Below are 15,351 nucleotides of genomic sequence, written 5' to 3'. Positions count from 1 at the left end.
TCCCTTCATGTATTAGGTCTTCTATAGCCAGGTCCTGGGATGACAGAGATGGACGTTACAGGCTGAGCAGGTTAGCTGGACCTTGGAGGTCTGCTCAAGAGCCAGAACCTTGTCCTGGGGGCCCTAGGTGCTCAGAGGTCGACCGGTGATAAGACAGGTCCAAGGGCAGGGGAGGTTCCTGATGCTTAGCTTCTCCTCTACAGCAACAGTCTTCTCCTCTACCACCCACACCTGGGCCCAGATTGGCACAGGCCACATGGGGCAACCTATCAGGCTGATTCTATTTCATTCTTGGTGGGGAAGAGAAGGCCAGGTTGGCAGCACAGTGTGCTTGTGAGTGGAAGATCAGTCCCACATCCTTCCCCCTGTGGTTTGGTTGGCACTGATATGAGGCTGTGGGTCCCTCGATCCTTCAGACTGGACTCAGGGGTTGTACCAGGCTGTGCCCACATCCATGACCAGGCTTATGGGCACCAACTCTTCCAGGAAGATGTAGGATTGGGGAGCAGCAGGAACAGGAGGCTCCACATCCAGATTGCTCTGGGGTGTGACTGGCCCTCCAGGAAAAGGGAAAACTGCCCCTCAGCAAGAGGCTGGCTCTGGAACACACATGCTTAAGCAACCTGGACCCCAGGCCCTAGATTGGGGGCCATGAAACAGCCAGCCCCCTTTGTACAACACCACTGGGCTCAGGCTCTCAGACCCAAGTTAGGGAGGTGGGAAGGATGCCTCTGCTTCCCTGCAGGTGTGTCCAGCCTGCCTCCCTCCCCCATTCCCCAGAACATCCCCACAAGAGAGACAGAGGCTCAGCTCTGATCTACTCCCTTCCCCACCTCAGAGACCAAAATGGGCCTGGGCAATTTGGGGTTGCCATAACAACCACACATTTTCTTCCCTACTTAGCAGATTGAATCTGAGTTGCAGATTAAATCCTATTGAGTTTTCTGTTTAGAGAGCGTGTGGCCACTTAGAGATAGCTACGTGTCTTCCATTTCCCAAATGTCTCTGACGCCCACTCCTGTCTCTTGATGGCTAAGGCGGGAAGATGTGTCCTGCATTGACCTAAGCCCCGGGTGGTCGCAGAGCACCCTTTGAGGTCTGGTCCCCCACTTGCAGAAACACATGGATGACATTTGTGTGCAGTCTCTTGTGATCATGGGCAGCCCAGACAACCACAGGCTTCTCCTGTTGAGGCACAGTCGTTTCCAGGAAGAGCTCTGGATTCAGTGGCTTCTCTCCATCTGCTCCAGCACAATATCTGTGTGCTTCTCCTAGTTGTTGCCTGTCCCCAGAACCATCTTGACCTCCATACTTTCCCCAGAGCTGACCTTAGCCTCCTCTGACCTCCAATGCAGAGCTCCCTGGGTGCGGGCTTAGAGCTCAGCTCTCCCCAGCCATGAAGGAGACCTAGGGCCATAATAAAGAGTGGCCCCATCGTCTCCCTGGTAGTGCAGAGGTTAAGTCTCAGCACTATGAAGCTATCACCAGCTACCACAGCATAATTTTGATCCCTGGCCAGGATGCTAACTCACATGGTGGGGCAGACCCCCCCTGTCCCACCCGCTGCTCCCCTCAGCAGTGTATTTCAGTAGATCTGCCTGTTCTGTTCCCCACTCTGTTTCTGGTGAGTCCCCTCATCCCCCCACACCTCTGGCCGGTACCCCAGTTCTTCTATGCATAAATAAAATAAATCTTAAAAAAAAAAAAGAGTGGTGCTGCACCCCCCCGAGACGGCCTCATTGTCTACTGCTGTGCTGGTCTGCGGCAGAGTGGCCCCATCAGTGATGAAGGGTTGCTGGTGGCACTGGGAACACAAGTCAATTGGCAGTTGGGTAGAAGCTGTTTTGGCATATTTAAGGGGAGGTTGCCATGGGTAGTCAAAGGTATTGGGCAGACTTGTCACCCAACCCAGTGAACCTGGCTATTGGGCAGACTTGTCACCCAGCCCAGTCTCAGAGCTGCTCAGGATAGGGATGGAAATGGACTCGGGGGACTCAGTAGGGAGGGTCACTTGGACAAGACAGAGAGGCCTGCTTCTGCCCTCTGCAGTCAGATGCCCCAGGTATTAACCCCATCACGTGCTCCGGCTTACATGCTACACCCTTTGGGCTGTGGCATTCTAAGCTGGAGCTGGCTGGCCCTTGACCCCTAACTGCATCTGCTGGGCGGGGCCCCACCTCTGCCCAGTAGTGCTACCTCTGTGAGGTTGGGCGGATTTCCTTGACTTCTCTGAGCCTCAGTATTTTCACTCTGGCAAAGGGAGAGGACAAACAAAAGAGATCATGAGGGCAGCAGGAGGATGAGGGGCTCCCCAAGCCGTATCTCCAGGGTTGTCATGTTGAGAAGAGCTTTATGGCATTTAGTCAGAGTTTCCTGATTTTATAGGGGAGAGCATAAATTACTCCAAAAAACCAAACATGGATTGTAAACCATCCCTCTCTCAAAAAAAAAAAAAAAACCCTCACCAAGGAGAGTGGCAGAAAGGAAACAGGATACTACTTGGGTTAGAGACACTAATACTTACATTGTTTTATTTTTTTTTCTTTTTTTTTTTTATAGAGGCATGTTTTATTTATTTATTTATTTGTTTGTTCGTTTGTTTTGTTTATACATGCACTGGGTACAGTCAGAAGCGCGGGAGGGTGAGAGAATTCACCAGAGCCAGAGCGGGGAGCAGAGCAGGCAGAAGGACCGAAGGACACTGCTGAGGGGAGCAGCGGGCGGCAGGAGAGGTCTGCACGCCATGTGGGACCCTCCTCCGGTGGCCGGGGAGCAGCCGGGGAGCAGCCGGGAATCGAACCGGCGCTGCAGAGGCTGCGGGCAGCTTCGCAACCCAGCGCTCAACCGCTGCGCCACCGGGGAGGCCCAATACTTACATTGTTTTAAACGTATAAACATCGGACATCAAATGGCCCCAAATCAAGACATCGGAAGAATGAGAGGGAAGTGTGCACGGATGTGTCTCTCAGAGCTCATATTTCCATACTAGGTCAATACAAAGGGAAATTGAAGAGAAATGGCCACAAGTACTGACAGTGATGGAGTAAGGAGGCGGGAACTTGGGGTGGGAGGACAGAACCTGCTGTTTGGAGGGGGTTACAGACTTGTAATGTTCAACTTTTATTTATTTATTTGTTTGTTTGTTTGCTTGTTTGTTTATACATGCACTGGGTACAGTCAGAAGCGCGGGAGGGTGAGAGAATTCACCAGAGCCAGAGCAGGGAGCAGAGCAGGCAGAAGAACCGAAGTACACTGCTGAGGGGAGCAGCGGGCGGCAGGAGAGGTCTGCGCGCCATGTGGGACCCTCCTCCGGTGGCCGGGGAGCAGCCGGGGATCGAACCGGCGCCGCAGAGGTCGCGGGCACCTTCGCAACCCAGCACTCAACCGCTGCGCCACCGGGGAGGCCCTAATGTTCAACTTTTAAAACTATGTACATGTATTGTTATGGTCAAAAGAAAATTGGACTTCCCTGGTGGCTGAAGGGGTTAAGCACAGCACTGTGAAGCTGTCCGCAGCCTGTGCAGCATGAGTTTGATCCCCAGCCAGCCAGGGAACTACCCACATGGCACAGCAGACCTTGCCTGTCTCTCCCACTGCTCTTCTCAGCAGTGTATTTCAATAGCTCTGCCTGTTCTGCTCCCCACTCTCTGGTGAATCCTCTCATTCCCCCCCCACCCCCACACCTCTGGCCTATACCCCAGTTCTTTTATGCATAAATAAATAAATCTTTAAAAATACAAGTAAAAATAGCTAGGGTATTGAGAGTAGGCTGAGCTGCGAGAGGTGGAGTAAATCATCAGGGTCTCAGCATAGCAGGAAGACAGCATTGCAGGGTCCACGCTCAGGTCCGCAGCCCAGAGGCTCTGAGCTGGCGTGAGCGACTCCACTCACAACCGGGCAGCTCACAGGCACCAAGATCACCAAAATGGGCCTCAAGGGCAAGGGACAACACCCGTGCTTCTGGATGGAGAAACAAGACCCTTAGGAAATGAGGCCTGAAGCCACGTTGGGGGAGCAGAGTTGTGAGTTGCGATGTCTGCCTTGGCTGTTCCACTTTTCCTCTATCTACTTGTCCCCAAGGTCCCCATCTGCAGGGCTGGTTAAACAGATTCTCTAGGGGGAGGGTTGGGTCCTCTATGACTTTCCTGACATTTCTTGGGAAGGCTTTTCTTGGGGTAGATGCATACTCTCCACATGGAGCCTGCTACACTCTGCTGAGGAGGCCGCAGAGCCTAGAGGCTGCAGAGCCTGGAGGCCCAGGTCCTCGTTGCTGGCTTATGCTCACCAGGGACACCAGAGTTCACTGCTCCTCTAGGGTTTTCCCAGCCTCTGCAGTGGGGAAGTGTGCCAGTTAGGCCTGCTGTCACAGATAATGTTGGCCATTGCCTGGGTGTGTGGCAATGTGTGAAGCCCTTTTTCAGACATGGAACCAAGCGAAAATAGGGCTTGGCCACTGGCCAGCAGGCCGTGAGTCCCGGGCTCCATGCTGGCAGTTCATTAACTTAGTGTGACCTGCCCACGTTGGTTTGTTCCATCCTGGGCTCCATTTAGGGCGAAGTTGCAGTTGAGGGGCAGAGGCCTGCTCCAATACAGTAAGTGTATTCTCTGGGCTCACCAGCAGGGAAAATGCAGAAGCATTTTCTGTGTTTCTGTGTTGGGAAACTCACCACACAGTTTGCAACATAGAAAAACAACGTGAACACCCTTAAACAGTATACCATGTACATATAAAGAACATTATAGGGCAGTATAAGGCAAGATGTATGGACTACATGAAAGTGAAAAGAGGCCGAGGAAGTTAGTTGTGTTCTGTCTATAGGGCACTGGTTGCCCCAGGATCATTTATAATTTACAATTTAGAATTTAATCTCAGAAAATACACAAAAGACACAATACTATCAGGAGACAAGGTAGTTTATCAGGAAAAATAATACACAGAGATATTCTAGAGTCCCTCTGTGATTCCCGCACTGGTTTCGATTTGGGTCTCCATCCTCGGAATGCAGCGGCCCTCTGCTCTCACATGTGGAGCAAAGTCAGACCAGCCTTTGGGTTCTCAGGTAGCAACAAAGACAGGAATGGGATTAGAATATGGTTCTTGGACTCCCGGTTTTGTTGATCATCTGGATCCACAGCAGACTCCCAGGTCAAAATGTCATCTGTCAAGCTCTGAAGACAAGTAGAACCCTTGCAGAGTGGGGAATGGCCCACAGAGGCTGATGGACGTAGGGGAGCCCAGAGCAGTGAACTGTGCACTCAGTATCAGGCATACAAGGTCAGAACTCTTTGGGGAGGAGCAGGAGGAAGAAAAGGAGAAAAAGAAAAGCCAGATGGAGCCCCCAACACTCAGCTATGACCCGCTGGTTACAGTTTTCCTCCTTCCCCAAGGATTGGAGCTCCAGACCCAGAGATGCCTGGTGTTTCCTTCTGTCTGTAAGTCCTAGCTGTAGACAGTTCCCTTCTTAGGAAAATTCCACCTTAACAGTAGCAACCTAAATTCTGGCCTTTCTTTTCTTCCCAGTTGCTTCTGGAAGGAGAAAGCCAGTAGATCTCAAACTGGCATCCTTCCTGCCAGTCCTTCAAAGGAAAAACAATGTACAACAACAGTTTGCAGAGGTTAAGTCAGAGAGGCTGACTGCAGAGGCCTGCACTGATTTTTTTGCTGTCTTTTTTTTAAGAGCGAGGAGAAAGAACCCAGTAAAATTGTCAGATAAGCTGTGATGAGTGGATTCAAGGTATAGACACTGGCAAGTTGCTGAGTGAGGCTGTGCATGGGTCCTGGGTGTCTTCATGGCCCACCATGGCCCAGGCCCACAGCGGAAGCCCGCATGCCTGCCAAACAAGTGGCAGGACCAACTCAGGCCTTTCCATTTTTTCCAGAGGCTGCCAATAGCAGTAGCCCTTCTGGGACAAAGCTAATTCTCTATCATTGGGGGCCTTTTCCTTTTCCACTTTAATCTAAGGCTGCAGGGAAATCTAAACAACCAGCTGTAGCATCTTCTGAAATTGCTGAAAATCATTTAACAAGCTTTTAAAACAGCTCCTTTCGTTCTGGAGAACCACTCAGGCTGAGTCAGAAAGAGCATTTGTCAGCAGCCTCTGGCGCCCCCTGTAAGCCATGGCTTTGCTTCCCCAAACCTGGTTGCTGGAATTTTCCCAGCTTTAGGAGCCCTGAGCCCAAATCTGCACCATCTCCCTGACCCATCCATCCTCACCCTTCTAAGTTCTTTCTGGGCAAAGTAGACAAAGACGAACTTTTGTTTCCTCTTCACCTGCAGCATCTCTTTCAAGGAAAGGGGGGAAATATTTCCACTGAAAGGGGAAAAAAAACTTCTTAACCACATGGATGCAGTTTCTGTGGACTGGGGTTAGGAGGAAAGGAGAGAGCAGGCAGCGGTGTAGAAAACATTCGCAAGGGCCACAGTTCCTTTCTAACTCTGTTTGGCAGTTTTATAGTCCACTTGCTAAGCAAATACTAGGCCAGCACTGGGCACCCCAGCTCCGTGCCCCAGTCACCTCTCATTTACTCCTTGTCAGATACTATAAGGCAGGCGCCATTATGGTATAGATGCGCACACCGAAGCTCAAGGGGATTAGCTACCTTTCAAGATCACAAGGCATGAAGTGTACTGGGTCTGAGGTCTGCTTCCAATATGCTCTCTCTGGGTCCACTACCACAATGTGCCTTCCTAATTCTCAAGGGAGAAAGCAAACAGGCTGTTGGAAGGGAGTGTGATGGGACAGAGTAGCCTGGGGGGTCCAGAGCATGAGCAGCTGCCAGCTGTCCAGACAAGAGTGAGGGTGCAGCAGGAGAGGAGGTGTGGAGAGACATGAGGGTGGGGGACCGGACATCAGGTGGTGCAGGGGTTCCCCAGGGCACCCTTAGGACCAGGCAGAAGCTGGGAGAGTGAGGACCTGTGCTTACCCATGCTGTGTATTCTGGGTTTGGTGTCTCTCTAGGTGACAGGGCTAAAGAAAAAGGCTAAAGGGGGCCTCCCTGGTGGTGCAGCAGTTGAGCTCTGAGCTGCAAGGCTGCCCGCAGCCTCTGCAGCGCCGGTTCAATCCCCGGCTGCTCCCCGGTCACCGGAGGAGGGTCCTGCATGGCGCGCAGACCTCTCCTGCCGCCCGCTGCTCCCCTCAGCAGTGTACTTCGGTCCTTCTGCCTGTTCTGCTCCCCGCTCTGGCTCTGGTGAATTCTCCCACCCTCCCGCGCTTCTGACTGTACCCAGTGCTTGTATAAACAAATAAATAAATCTTAAAAAAAAAAAAGAAAAAGAAAAAGGCTAAAGGTTAAATCATGAGTATCTGTAATGCCCTTGCACCTCTCTCTTAAGCTAGCTCAGTCATAAATAGCCTTTGATTAGGGTCAACAAGGATGAGTTGGGGGCAGAGGAGAGCGGACAGAGGAAATGTGGACTGGCAGGAGAGGAAAATTGCGGAGGGGCGGTGGGGGAGCAGAAGAGAAAGTGGGCAGAGAAGAGGATATGCAGGACGTCTAGGAAGCTGTGCTGTAATTGTGCTTTCCAAGACTTCAAAGCTGGACTTGCCTGTCCTATCTCTGTTCTCCTTTCCTCCTCCTGGGATCATGCAAGGTGAGGGGTGACAGATGAGGAAACTGAGGCAGAGAGAGACAAGATCTCCTGCCCCTGGTTACAAAGTGAGGAAGTGGCCTTGAGAGGTTCAAAGTTAGCCACATTTCCACTCTTTGGTGATGGGGACATCACCTGGGGTCAAGGACACCCAAAGATGGGTAGCCAAATTCCATACAGGCTTTGTGGATGCCACCCCCACTCCATCAAGACATGGGGAACTACAAATCCCAGGATCTTCAAAGGGAAGTGGTGATGACGTAAGGGCGGAGTTAAGCAGCCATTTTCTCTGTTTGTAGATAAAAACCAGCCATGTTAGTGGGGTCGGGCATACTTGGCTTGTGCTCTTGGCCAGGCAGTTTTGGTCTCCCGGGGGGTCATTGGGATTCCAGGTTGGTGGAACAGGTAGGACACATTTAAGAATTTATCTCCCTCTTTTCTCCCTGAGTTGTACATTTTCTCATTCCCTTCCCTTGTAAATAAACCTTTTGTAAACCTTTAAAAAAGAAAAAAAAAGAAAATAATTTTGAAAAAAAAGAAAAAAGGATGGGTAGCCATAGGGTGCAGAGAACTTTTATTTGAAATACAACAAATTTTTGAGCCAGATTTATTTCCCTCAAATATTTTTTTCTCAAATATTTCTTATTCATATTAATGGTAATGTCCTTGTAAAATGATTACCTCAAAATTTTAAAGATAAAGACTGAGCAGTGGAGAAACTTAGGAGAAAATAAGTCATAGTAAATCAGGGAGAAGGTTAAAAACATTCAAATTCTGTAAATTTCAAACTTTTATTTTTTAAGCAAACTCTTAAACCCCCAAATTCCAAAATAGATAAAAATGATGCCCTTGTCTTCTCAGATTCCCATTGTAAATATGGAAGATCAAATCCTGCTCCTTTTAATACAGGGAGAAACGGAACCTGGAGGTAAAGGGAGGAGGACAGAAATCAGGCAGACCTGTGGCTGACCCAGTTTTAACGCTTTCTTCCTCAGTTGCCAGGGCAAATCAAGTCACATCTCTGTGCCTCAGTTTCCTTGCCTATGACATAGATGGGCTGCTATGGAGCTTTAATAGCTGTTACATATGGATGTGTATTCACATACTACCTGGAACATGCTCAGTAATTGGTGGAGGGAGTCAGTCAAGGTGGCCAGGGTATTCGAAAAGGGCAGCCAGGAAAGGGCAGCCAGGGCTGGCATGTCACCTACAGCATGTTTACAACACCACGTGCCATTTAGAAAATGAACCCCTGCTTGTGCACTTCAGAAGGCAGACAAGGCCATGAGGACCTCCCCAGTGATGACACAGATGGAAGAAATACTGCAAGTGGAACACCTCTGGGGTCCTTCCACCCAGAGCCTGGCTCTTGGCTCTGTGTTTACAGGTCGGCTGCATGGAGAGCTGAAAAAGGCCAGGACAAGTTGCCAGTGTGACTGGGAATCATGCCATCAGCCCCATTGGGGAGCCAGAGCGCCACATGATTTCACTCATGGTTACAAAAGGAAAAAATGCAAGTGCTTCTGTCCTTTCTGGTTGCCTCCTACAGCCTGACATTTACACACCTGTAGGAACATTCTTTTGTCACTGGAGAGATGCCACTTAGGGATCTTACAAAGTGCTTGAGGAAGAAAGGGATCTTTAGCTTTAGTTCAGAAACATAGAAATGCGCTATGCTAATCTGGCTAATCTGGCATAAATTGTGTTAATACCACAGGGGAAACAAAAGGGAAAGCTATTTTAGCAACATTCCCTAATTAGGTTGAGATTACATGTGGAGGAGAATGTTCCCATTTTCCTTATGGCTAATGTTTTGATTCTCTCAAAACATGGTTCTGCCTGGAGGGCCCTCATGGCCGGGTGAGGGTCAGATCAGAGTGAGCTCAAGACAGGGGAGGCTGGTGTTTTCATCACAGGCCTGTTGAAATGACAGGTTCTCATGTCACCCAGGTTCCCCTTGGAGTTGTCTCATAATTCTCCTGCAAAAGGGGTAGAAACCAAAAGCTCTTCTGAAAGAGGCAGGTACCCTTTAGCACATTCACTCCAGTGACAACTTCTGTGATTTTCAAAAGGAAGTGCAAAAAAGTAAGAGAGGAACAAACCAGTGTTGCCCACAGTGGGTCATGCTTTCATTTGAGACTTCCCTCCCTCCCACCCAGCATGGCTGCATGGAAGCCACATGCTATTAGTTCCACATAATTGAAAAGTGTGTCAGGATCTCTCGGACACAAACCAGAAACATGCTGCTCAGTTGTCACCTCCAATGTGACTAATGCAGTCGTGTCTTAATTAGTCTCACTGTCTATGCTGACAAGCTCGGAGCCTGTTCCAAGGCCCCAATTCCTGATAGGATGGTGCAGATGAGATGAAAGGACCAGGCCTCTTCCACCGAGCATGGTGAACACAGTGTCCTCTACCAAGTACATGTCAGGCTATCACACATGTTTACTGTGATACTAGAGGCAACAGGGAAGAAAGGAGGAAATGAGAAAAATAAACAGTGATCTAGAAGATTGCTTCACAAGTCTCTCTGAGGCTGACAGGATAACGTGGGGTGAGCCAGGTCACCCTGCACACCCTCTACCCAAGTAGAGCCAGTTGAACCAGGGCTCACCTGACCCATCTATTGGCTCACTTATGACCATGACCCACAGTAGCTGCCCTAGAAAGAGAACCGGGGCCAGCTGCGCAAGCCATTAGCCCTAAGGGTCACTGCAGGGGGAGGTGCAGCAAGCTGCATTTCAGTCTTTGCATTCAGAACAGAACTTCAAGCTGAGAAAAGAGACTGGAGGTTAGAGAGAGAAGGTGGTGAAAGAAACTGTCTCATCAATGGAAGAACTTGGGTCTCTACCCTGACAGCAGCCTCTGGTTCTGGGAACTCCTCCTCCCTGCCCACCAGCCTGGCCCCACTGACTGCTATCTGGGCCTTTGGAAAGGTGGGAATCAGTGCAGCACGAAGCCTGGGGAGCAGAGACAGCCAAGAGCTGCCCTAGTGCCCAGTGCCTGCCAGCCTTACGGGAGGCAACCTCACGGAGTCTCCCACCCTTTCTTCCCATGTTCATTCAGCTTAAAGGCATAGCATCCAGAGCCCTCAACTCTTCAGGAACCTGCTGAAATGACTTAGATGGAAACAAAATTTACTGGCTCCAAATTACAAAGCTTCAGAACTGATGCTAAATGTCTACAGAACACAGCATCAAGTCAATTAGCCAACTCTAACATATGTGCAGTGGGGCTTGGTGTACTCTAACAAGTTTGATAAGCTGTGGGGAGGGGTCTCCAACAGCATGTTAGCTAGAGTCTGCAGAGGCTGGAAGAGCGTTCTGGGTACACTTACTCTGCCCAGGACCTATTTCATAAAAGGAAAAACCCTAATCCCTAGACGTCACCTCTGACACTTCCCATTTAAGCCTTTCTGCCCAAGAAGGCTGGAGAAGTCAACAAGCAAAGAATTGGCTGCATTTTGGGATGTGGGGCCCATCTGAGGATAATTAAGCAGTATTTATAAGATACCAGGCTCCTAATGGAAGCTGAACTACATTAGGACCTCACTTTTCCTATTTTATTCTTATACTCTATTTTACTCTGGCTAAAAAAATCAATGACTCTAAATAGCGGGACTGATTATGCCATGGGAATTGGGGTTAATTGATGAAGCAAATCAATGAGTCTTCCTTGTCCCCAAATTCTTCAAAACACTTGTTCTGCTTCCCGTAAAAGTTAATTAGCAAGTGAAATATTTTCAACATTAAAGGCTATTCACCTAGATACAATAAATAATAGTAAAACATCATTTTTCATCTGCATTAGATTGGCTCAGAAGCCTCATTTCCGAACAAATGCTCAAGTCTCAGTCTCTTCCTGGAGACTCATGGAATCATCGCAAATAAAATGGTATTTCAGAGTAGAATTTTTGTGCAGTTGCTCTTTTGAGGTCTCTGGGTTTATTGTTTTCAAGAAACTTTTAGGGGATTTCTTGACAAGATACCTCAGCTCATTTCCCAAATCTGGTCCTTCTGAGAGACTCCACAGGCATCATGGCTACCAGTTTGCCTTCCAGAACTCTTCCATTGGGCTACTGAGATTCTGGGACAAGCAGCATTCTAAGCCCATGGGTCAGCTCCCAAAGGCTCACACACCTGAGCTCCTGGTGGGAGTGCTGTTCAAATTGCCATCAGTGCCAAAGGCCACCCCCTCTACGTCTGGCCTAGCCTCCCCTAAGAACAGTGATTTTTAAGTTTGCAAAATGGCCCCCCGCTTTCTGTTTTCTAGTTCCTTCTCAGATCGGCCTCATTTTCAGATATGGTCCTCCAAGACTGGGCCAGGGAACACATTCTGCCTGATTTCCCCACTGCAACTGAATTCTATCCATCCCAGAGGCCTTATGACATCCCTCACATGAGCTTCTCACCTGAGCCCCTTCTCCTGGAGCTCCTGGAAGCTCTATTCCCTTTTCTCCCACAACATTAAAGCTGCTCAGGAAAGAATTGCTAACAGGTTATATTGCATCTCAGTGTGAATGAGTGTCACTGAGTCCTTCTCTGGGGGAACTGAATTTCAACAGAGTTTGATCTCAGTGAAAAGATGTCATAAGGGTGAAGGGCTAGTTTGGATTCACTAAAAAGTGCACTGCCTATAACCATCCACTGACCTACCTGCCCCTGGTCTTAATCCTGACCTGTCAATGAATGGCTGCTTAGTTTTAAAAAATAACCAGTCCTCCCTGGTGGTGCAGGGGCTAAAGTCAGCACTATCAAGCTATCACCAGCCACTGCAGCATGAGTTTGATCCCCGGCCAGGGAGCTGACCCACATGGCGCAGACCTCTCCTGTCACACCCACTGCTCCCTTCAGCAGTGTATTTCAGTAGACCTGCCTGTTCTGCTCCCCACTGTCTCTGGTGAATCCTCTCATCCCCTTACACACCTGTGGCCTATACTCCAGCTCTTATATGCATAAAGTAAAAAAATAAAAAATAACCAAGACAAGGACCAGGCCAGAGAGAGAAGATGGCAGAGAGAAAGTACAATAAACAGTGTACTGTTTATTGGGCAGGAAGGGAAGAGCAGTGACTTTAAACTGCTAGCCTTTCAGGCCCAGACTTGGGAGACTAGATCACAGAGGCCAAGAGCCTGCCCTCACTTTCAAAGTCAGAAATCACAGTCCAGAGAGAGTAAGGAGAAATGTGCCAATGAGGAAAAAAATGGCTCACATACATAAGTTATTTGCCTACCTTCCTTTCAAAATTTAATAGTTTTTGGAAGAAGGGTGTGCGAAAGAAATACCTTTACAAAGATGTGAAGAAAATAATTTATTCATTTTAAAATCAGGGGATTGGCATGAAACAGCACTATGGATACATGATTAAATAGAAGTAAGTGCCTGGCTGGGATATACAGCTGGGACAGGACAGAAAAAGAGCTCCAGCTCTGAGGGGTGCTGCTGAGGAACTGACAGGACAAATCTGAAGTCACCAACACATAAGTATGGCCAGAGCAGCACAGACAGAAGAGATACTGCTATTCTCACCAGCAAAAGCATCTTTGTTTCCGAAAAGGGTGTGCTTTAGAGACTTGTTTCCATGGAGAAGTTGCCTCACTATATTTTAAGTGGTACTTAAAGTGGAAGTGTGACTCCCCCAGCCCCCAATCCTTCTTGGGTAAAGTGAGGCAGCTCAGCACCCATGTGGACACAGGGAATGCAGTGGTCAGACCCAACTGCTGTCTTCAGGGAGGTGACCAGTGGTTAGGGGCAGAGGTCCTCTGACTGCATATGGCCTGTTGCCAAAGTGACAGCGCAGGAGGCAGGTGCTAGAAACAGGAAAACCCCCACTCCCAGAAAATACTCAGCCACAGGGACTATTCTTCTTATTAAAGGGAAGTAGGACACAGCAGAGCTGGAGCTGCCATCCCTGGGCCATCTTTCAAGGGGAGCTGGCCCTGATGCGGCAGCCCTGTGCTGACAGCAGCACCAGGTGGAGCATAAGACGAGGGAGGAGATAGTGTTGGCTGTCAGACACCAACCCTCTCTCCATGCTGGAGAACAGAGCAGAAACCTTGGTGGGCCTGTTCGTGAAGAGCTGGTAAGTCCAGTGTTGCTGGGGTGAGAGCAGGTCTTTCTCAACAGCGACTGGACACTGGACATATGCACAACTGGTCCTGGGCACTGATGCTGATAATGACGATGGGATGTGCCAATCTTGATTTGCCCAAGAGCTGATCCCAACGAGAGCCCTGTCCCCCAGACATGCATATTCCAAAGCTCTGGAGTGGATTGAGGAGAGTCTAAGGCTCATAAGTAATGACTCTGTTTTGAGTCTGGAGTCAAATGGGAATGGGGTACATGATAGCATTCTAGGGAAGAGTGGTCAGTGGAGCAGAGAAAAGAACTTGTGAGGGCAGGAGGCCCACTCCTGCACTGTTGAGAAACAAACAAACAAAAAAAAGTACATGGGGGAAGGGTAGACTGCCTTCTGTGTATGCCACCCTACACCAGGGGACAATCGGTTTTTCTGAGATAGCCTGATCCTGCCATATAAACGCATGCCCAAGGTCAAGCTTTTGGCCTCTGGCTACTCAGTGATACCTTGCATTTAGCTACTTTCCCCCAATTAGTGCAAAGCATTCTTCCCTTAGATCACACACAGAGAGAATGCATAAACACACAGAAAGGTGTCCAGGTCACTAGTCTCCCTGCACTAGTGGATCTTGATCCTTCGCCCCTTGGCATTGACTCCTGCTCAGTATATTTAAATGTGTACATTTTAGCCAAACTATTGTGTGATCAAGATGTGCCAACTTGCCCAAGTGAATCACCTGCTCTTTGGATGTAAAGTTTGGGGACACTGGGGCCAGATGACCTATTCCATCCAAGGTACAGTCTGTATATGCTACCTCCAATGGTCAATCGTATCCAAAAGAAATGGACACATTAGTGAAAGAAATATTCAGGGTGCAGGAAGGTGAGCCTTAGCCTGGGCCCCCAGTCTAGCTTGGAGGACCAGACCTCCAGGCTGGCTACTTGTTCTGAGGCTGGAATTTGGGTGTATGGACCAGTGCTGAAAGTCATGGGCCAGTGGGAGAGGTCTTACTCAGTGAGACTTGCCATATAGAATTTATCTTATTCTTTTTGAGGGAAAAAGATAATCTATTCTACTTTAGTGGCCACCTGTGTAATCTTCAAGTGCAAAGTTACAGCCAGCTGCCAGACAACCTTCAGAAGACAAGGTAGCTCACATTAGATCAGTCTCGGGCGGCCAGGCCAGGGATCTGGAGGCAGCTTTCACCTACTTTGGGAAAGCGCATGCTAAGCCAGGGAACACAGCAGTGAAGATGGAAGTGTGACATCCCCTGGTTAACTCTGGAAAATGGAATCTGAAAGACTTCATGTTTTCATTTCTTGGATTCTTCATTGAAAACATTTTTCCTTCTCTAAAAATCCAGACCACAGTGTTAACATGGTAAAAACCACAACTTTGTTCATGTTTGGTGCATAACAAATCTCCTTCTTTCTTTACAGAATTAAATAATCCTGTGAAGGGTAAAATACACTCTTTTTCTGAACCAGGTGATTATTACGATCCAGGATATAGTTTGTTGCAACATGTAGCTCCTAAGATGGATTGCCCCAAAAGGAATTAATACATTCATAAAAGAGAAAAATGGCAATTTCAACAAAATGGTGAAAAAAAAAAAACAACTATTTTAAAAGACCTTTTGGTCTTCTGTTAAAAAATGGAATTCCTCCTTCGTGTTTCTGCCTAA

Source organism: Talpa europaea (assembly GCF_964194135.1).
Source record: "Talpa europaea genome assembly, chromosome: 11".
NCBI classification, from domain to species: Eukaryota; Metazoa; Chordata; class Mammalia; order Eulipotyphla; family Talpidae; genus Talpa; species Talpa europaea.
This window is presented reverse-complemented; position numbering follows the sequence as displayed.